Genomic DNA, 7,878 nt, shown 5'->3' on the forward strand with positions numbered 1-7,878 from the left:
GATTAATTGAACTTAAATTTATCATGAACTTAGTCCTGATAGTATTTTCATAACTATGTTGTAGATCAATAGCTCGCGATGTAGCTCCCCGTTTATTTTGATATGTTCCTAGAGAAAAGAAATTGAAACATGTTAGTAGCAATGATGCGGATTGGATCCGTGATCTGAGGATTATCCTCATTGCTGCATAGAAGAATATGTCCTTGATGCACCGCTAGGTGACGAACCTATTGCAGGAGCATATGCAGACGTTATAAACGTTTGGCAAAGCTTGGTATGATGACTAGTTGATAGTTTAGTGCACCATGCTTTACGCTTAGAACCGGGACTTCAAAAATGTTTTGAACACCACAGAGCATATAAGATGTTCCAAGAGTTGAAATTAGTATTTCAAACTCATGCCCATGTCAAAAGGTATGAGACCTTTGACAAGTACTTTGCCTACAAAATGGAGGAGAATAGCTCAGCTAGTGAGCATGTGCTCAGAATGTCCGAGTGGTACAATCACTTGAATCAAGTGGGAGTTAATCTTCCAGATAAGATAGTGATTGACAGAATTCTCTAGTCACTATCACCAAGTTACTAGAACTTCATGATGAACTATAATATGCAAGGGATAACGGAAACGATTCCCAAGCTCTTCGTGATACGGAAATCGACGAAGGTAGAAATCAAGAAAAGCATCAAGTGTTGATGGTTGACAAGACCACTAGTTTCAAGAAAAGGGCAAAGGGAAGAAGGGGAACTTCAAGAAGAATGGCAAACAAGTTGCTGCTGAAGTGAAGAAGCCCAAGTCTAGACCTAAGCGTGAGACTAAGTGCTTCTACTGCAAAGGGACTGGTCACTGGAAGCAGAACTGCCCCATGTATTTGGCGGATAAGAAGGATGGCAAAGTGAACAAATATATATTTGATATACATGTTAGTGATGTGTACTTTACTAGTGTTTATAGCAACCCCTCAGTATTTGATACTAGTTCAGTTGCTAAGATTAGTAACTCGAAACAGGAGTTGCAGAAGAAATGAATAGAGACTAGTTAAGGGTGAAGTGACGATGTGTGTTGGAAGTGGTTCCAAAATTGATATGATCATCATCGCACACTCCCTATACTTTTCGGATTAGTGCTGAACCTAAAATAAATGTTATTTGGTTTTGCGTTAAGCATGAATATGATCGGATCATGTTTATTGCAATACGGTTATTCATTTAAGTCAAAGAATAATTGTTGTTCTATTTACATGAATAAAACCTTCTATGGTCATACACTCAATATAAAGGTTTATTGAATCTCGATCGTAGTGATACACATATTCATAATATTGAAGCCAAAATATGCAAAGTTAATAATGATAGTGCAACTTATTTGCGGCACTGCCGTTTAGGTCATATTGGTGTAAAGCGCATGAAGAAACTCCATGATGATGGGTTTTTGGAACCACTTGATTATGAATCACTTGATGCTTCCGAACCATGCCTCATGGGCAAGATGACTAAGACTCCATTCTTTGGAACAATGGAGCGAGCAACTCACTTATTGGAAATAATACATACTGATGTACGCGGTCCGATGAGTGTTGAGGCTCGCGGCGGGTATCGTTATTTTCTGACCGTCACAGATGATTTGAGCAGATATGGGTATATCCACTTGATGAAACATAAGTCTGAAACATTTGAAAAGTTCAAATAATTTCAGAGTCAAGTGGAAAATCATCGTAACAAGAAAATAAAGTTTTTGTGATCTGATCGTGGAGGAGAATATTTGAGTTATGAGTTTGGTCTTCATTTGAAACAATGCAGACTAGTTTCGCAACTCACGCTACCTGGAACACCACAACGTAATAGTGTGTCCGAACGTCATAATCGTACTTTATTAGATAAGGTGTGATCTATGATGTCTCTTACCGATTTATCACTATCATGTTGGGGTTATTCATTAGAGACAGCTGCATTCACGTTAAATAGGGCACCATCTAAATCCGTTGAGACGACACAATATGAACTGTGGTTTGGCTAGAAACCTAAGCTGCCGTTTCTTAAAGTTTGGGGCTGCGATGCTTATGTGAAAAAGTTTCAACCTGATAAGCTTGAACCCAAATCAGAGAAATGTGTCTTCATAGAATACCCAAAAGGAAACTGTTGGGTACACCTTCTATCACAGATCCAAAGGCAAGATCTTTGTTAGTAAAAGTGGATCCTTTCTAGAGAAGGAGTTTCTCTCGAAAGAAGTGAGTGGGAGGAATGTAGAACTTGATGAGGTAATTGTACCTTCTCCCGAATTGGAAAGTAGTTCATCACATAAATCAGTTCCAGTGATCTCTACACCAATTAGTTTGGAAGCTAATGATGATGATCATGAAACTTCCGATCAAGTTACTACCGAACCTCGTAGGACAACCAGAGTATGGTCCACACCAGAGTGGTACGGTAATCCTTTCTGTAAGTCATGTTACTAGACCATGACGAACCTACGAACTATGAGGAAGCAATGATGAGCCCAGATTCCGCGAAATGGCTTGAGGCCATGAAATCTGAGATGGGATCCATGTATGAGAACAAATTATGGACTTTGATTGACTTGCCCGATGATCGTTGAGTCATTAAGAATAAATGGATCTTCAAGAGGAAGACGGACGCTGATAGTAGTGTTACTATCTACAAAGCTCGAATTGTCGCAAAATGTTTTCGACAAGATCAAGGTGTTGACTACGATGAGATTTTCTCACTCGTATCGATGCCTAAAAGTCTGTCCGAATCGTGTTAGCAGTTGCTGCATTTTATGAAATCTAGCAAATGGATGCCAAAACTGTATTCCTTAATGGATTTCTTAAAGAATAGTTGTATATGATGCAACCAGAAGGTTTTGTCGATCCTAAAAGTGCTAACAAAGTGATCAAAGTGATCAAAGCATGTGGTTTTATACAGACTTGCGGTGAATCCTGTATTTATAAGAAAGTGAGTGGAGCACTACAACATTTCTGATAAGTATATGTGAATGACATATTGTTGATCAGAAATAATGTAGAATTTTCTGGAAAGCGTAAAGGAGTGTTTGAAAAGAGTTTTTCAAAGAAAGACCTCGATGAAGCTGCTTACACATTGAGCATCAAGATCTATAGAGATAGATCAAGACACTTGATAAGTTTTTTCACTGAGTACATACCTTGACGAGATTTTGAAGTAGTTCAAAATGGAACAGTCAAAGAAGGAGTCCTTGCATGTGTTGCAAGGTGTGAAGTTGAGTAAAGACTCAAAACCCGACCATGATAGAAAACAGAAAGAGAATGAAAAGTCATTCCCTATGCCTCAGTCATAGGTTCTATAAAGTATGCTATGCTGTTTACCAGTCCTATTGTATACCTTAGCATCTTTCTGGCAAGGGAGTACAATAGTGATCTAGGAGTAGATCACTGGACAACGGTCAAAATTATCCTTAGAAGACTAAGGAATTATTTCTCGGTTATGGAGGTGATAAAAGAGTTCGTCATAAAGATTTACGTCGATGCAAGATTTTTACATCGATCTAGATGACTCTAAGTCTTGATCTGGATACATATTGAAAGTGGGAGCAATTAGCTAGAGTAGCTCCGTGCAGAGCATTGTAGACATAGAAATTTGTGAAATACATACGGATCTGAATGTTGCAGACCCATAGACTAAATTTCTCTCACAAGCAAAACATGATCACTCTTTGCATATTAATCACATAGCGATGTGAACTAGATTATTGACTCTAGTAAACCCTTTGGGTATTAGTCACATGGAGATGTGAACTAATCACATAAAGATGTGAACTAGATTATTGACTCTAGTGCAAGTGGGAGACTGAAGGAAATATGCCCTAGAGGCAATAATAAAGTTATTATTTATTTCCTTATTTCATGATAAATGTTTATTATTCATGCTAGAATTGTATTAACTGGAAACATAATACATGTATGAATACACAGGCAAACAGAGTGTCACTAGTATGCCTCTACTTGACTAGATCATTGATCAAAGATGGTTATGTTTCCTAACCATAGACATGAGTTGTCATTTGATAAACAGGATCACATCATTAGGAGAATGATGTGATTGAATTGACCCATTCCGTTAGCTTAGCACTTGATCGTTTTAGTTTACTGCTATTGCTTTCTTCATGACTTATACATGTTCCTATGACTATGAGATTATGCAACCCCCGGTTACCAAAGGAACACTTTGGGTGCTACCAAACGTCACAACATAACTGGGTGATTATAAAGGTGCTCTACAGGTGTCTCCGATGGTACTTGTTGAGTTGGCATAGATCAAGATTAGGATTTGTCACTCTGATTGTCGGAGAGGTATCTCTGGGCCCTCTCGGTAATGCACATCATGATAAGCCTTGCAAGCAATGCAACTAATGAGTTAGTTGCGGGATAATGCATTACGTAAACAAGTAAAGAGACTTGCCGGTAACGAGATTGAACTAGGTATTGAGATACCAATGATCAAATCTCGGGCAAGTAACATACCGATGACAAAGGGAACAACGTATGTTGTTATGCGGTTTGACCGATAAAGATATTCGTAGAATATGTAGGAGCCAATATGAGCATCCAGGTTCCGCTATTGGTTATTGACCGGAGACGTGTCTCGGTCATGTCTACATAGTTCTCGAACCCGTAGGGTCCGCACGCTTAACGTTCAGTGACGATCGGTATTATGAGTTTATGTGATTTGATGTACCGAAGGTAGTTTGGAGTCCCGGATGAGATCAGGGACATGACGAGGAGTCTCGAAATGGTTGAGACGTAAAGATCGATATATTGGACGACTATATTCGGACATCGGAAAATTTCCGAGTGATTCAGGTATTTTTCGGAGTACCGGGGAGTTACGGGAATACGGGGAAGAAGTATTGGGCCTCATGGGCCAAGTAGCGGAAGAGAGGAGGCAAGGGCACGCGGCCCCCCTAGCCCAAAGCAAATTGGACTAGGGGGCCGGCCCCCTTTCCTCCTTTCCTCCCTCTCCTTCCTTCTCCCTCTCCTCCTTCCTTTCCTCCTCATAGTAGGAGTAGGAAAGGGGAGTCCTACTCCTACTAGGAGGAGGACTCCTCCTCCTGGCGCTCCCTAGGAGGGCCGGCCGGCCTCCCCTCTTGCTCCTTTATATACGGGGCACCCTAGAATATACAAGTTGATTGTTCCAAGCCGTGTGCGGTGCCCCCTCCACCATAATCCACCTTGATCATATCGTAGCGGTGCTTAGGCGAAGCTGTGTGTCGGTAGCAACATCGTCACCGTCATCACGCTGTCGTGCTGATGGAACTCTCTCGTGAAGCTATGCTGGATCGGAGTTCGTGGGACGTCATCGAGCTGAACGTGTGCCAAACTCAGAGGTGCCGTGCATTCGGTACTTGGATCGGTCGGATCGTGAAGACGTTCGACTACATCAACCACGTTCTCATAACGCTTTCGCTTACGGTCTACGAGGGTACGTGGACGATACTCTTCCCTCTCATTGCTATGCATCACCATGATCTTGCGTTTGCGTAGGATTTTTTTGAAATTACTACATTCCCCAACAATATAGGCATCACGTCCGTGACAAAGTAGACTGAGTCCTTCCTGCATCTACTACTATTACTCCACATATCAGCCACTATCCAGCATGCATCTAGAGTATTAAGTTCATAAGAACAAAGTAACGCATTAGGCAAGATGACATGATGTAGAGGAATAAACTCAAGCAATATGATATAAATCCAATCTTTTTATCCTCGAGGGAAACAATACAATATGTGTCGTTTCCCTTTATGTCACTGGGATCGAGCACCGCAAGATTGAATCCAAAGCTAAGCACTTCTCCCATTGCAAGAAAGATCAATCTAGTAGGCCAAACCAAACTGATAATTCGAAGAGACTTGCAAAGATAACCAATCATACATAAACGATTTCAAAGAAGAATCAAATATTGTTCATAGATAGACTTGATCATAAACCCACAATTCATCGGATCTCGACAAGCACACCACAAAAAGAGTTATATCGAATAGATCTCCAAGAAGATCGAGGAGAACTTTGTATTGAGATTCAAAGAGAGAGAACAAGCCATCTGGCTAATAACTATGGACCCTAAGGTCTGAAGTAAACTACTCACACATCACCAGAGAGGCCATGGAGTTGATGTAGAGGCCCTCCATGATCGATGCTCCCTCCGGTGGAGCTCCGGAAAAGGCCCCAAGATGGGATCTCTTGGGTACAGAAGGTTTCGACGGTGGAAATAGGGTTTCGTGGTGCTCCTGGTTGTTTTCACGGTATATGAGTATATATAGGAGGAAGAAGTAGGTCGGTTGAGCTACGAGGGGCCCAGGAGGGGGGAGGGCGCGCCCCCTGCCTCGTGGACTCCTCGTTTATTTCTTGACGTCCACTCCAAGTCCTCTGGATCACGTTTGTTCCAAAAATAACTCTCCCGGAGGTTTCATTCCGTTTGGACTCCGTTTGATATTCCTTCTCTGTGAAACACTAAAATAGGCAAAAAACAACAATTTGCACTGGGCCTTGGGTTAGTAGGTTAGTCCCAAAAATAATATAAAAGTGTAAAACAAAGCCCATTAACATCCAAAACAGATAATATAATAACATGGAACAATAAAAAATTATAGGTACGTTGGAGACGTATCAGTTACCCATTTGGTACCGCGGGGTTCGGTGATATAGAACCACCCCCGCTGCCATAAGTTGGAGGTTTCCATGAAGGTGCCTTTTGGCCAGATAGTATTGGCGAGCTTGCTCACCATAGCACCACCGCACTCCGCCTACTCCTCATCGACTATTTTCGGCTTCACATTGAAGGTCTTGAGCCATAGGCGGAAGTGTGGGGGGATGCGGAGAAAAGCTTCACACATGACGATAAACGCCGAAATGTGGAGAAAGGAGTCCGGAACTAGATCGTGAAAATCTAGCCTATAATAGAACATAAGGCCATGTACGAAGGGGTGGAGAGCGAACCCTAGCCCGCGCAGGAAGTGAGAGAGGAATACCACCCTCTCGCTGGATTTAGGCGTGGGGATAACCTGCCCCTTGGTAGGGAGTCTGTGGGGGATTTCCGCAGTCAGGTACCTAGCCTCTCGGAGCTTCACGATATCTTCCTCGGTGACCGAGGAGGCTGTCCACCTGCCTTGGGAGTGGGATCCGGACATGACCAGAAGGCTTGGTAGCAATGAAAGAAATCGAGACCTGGGCGCTGGAGCTTGGGGCTGGAAGGGCTGAGGAAGAGGTAGGTGTGGGGGACAAAGACGGGTCTGTACCCCTTTATAAAGGCGATGAATATCGAACGCCTCCTCAGAGGCCTTAAAGCTCGCCTATTCCCAAGGGATCGTGCAAACGACACGGTTGAATTACCCATGCCCATATTGGTAAGAATCCCGTGATAAAGGGGCACGATCTCTGCTTTAAAAAGATGTGCCAGTAAAGACCGTGTCTCGTAACGTGGAGCGGGAGGCTGAAAGACGGTTCGAAATAATAACCAGGCAAGGGACGAAATGTCTCGCCATGAAAGCCCTCAGTAGATGGGACTTGTTAAATATTATACCCTGATGTGGTTGTATGTGGTGTCTGTTTCACAGAACCAGACACGTTTTCTGTGTTCAAGGACTACTTTGAAGTATTCGAAGGAGGAACCCTCCTTGCAATGCCGAAGATAATCTGCGCGCCAGACACATCGTCATTCAAGCCTGGTTCAGGGGCTACTGAGGGAGTACTGGATTAAGGGGTCCTCGGGCGTCCGGTCTATGTGACATGGGCCGGACTAATGTGCCATGAAGATACAAGACATAAGACTTCCTCCCATGTCCGGATGGGACTCTCCTTTACGTGGAAGGCAAGCTTCGCATTCAGATATGAAGATTCCTTCCTC

Source organism: Triticum aestivum, chromosome 2A (genome assembly GCF_018294505.1).
Source record: "Triticum aestivum cultivar Chinese Spring chromosome 2A, IWGSC CS RefSeq v2.1, whole genome shotgun sequence".
NCBI classification, from domain to species: Eukaryota; Viridiplantae; Streptophyta; class Magnoliopsida; order Poales; family Poaceae; genus Triticum; species Triticum aestivum.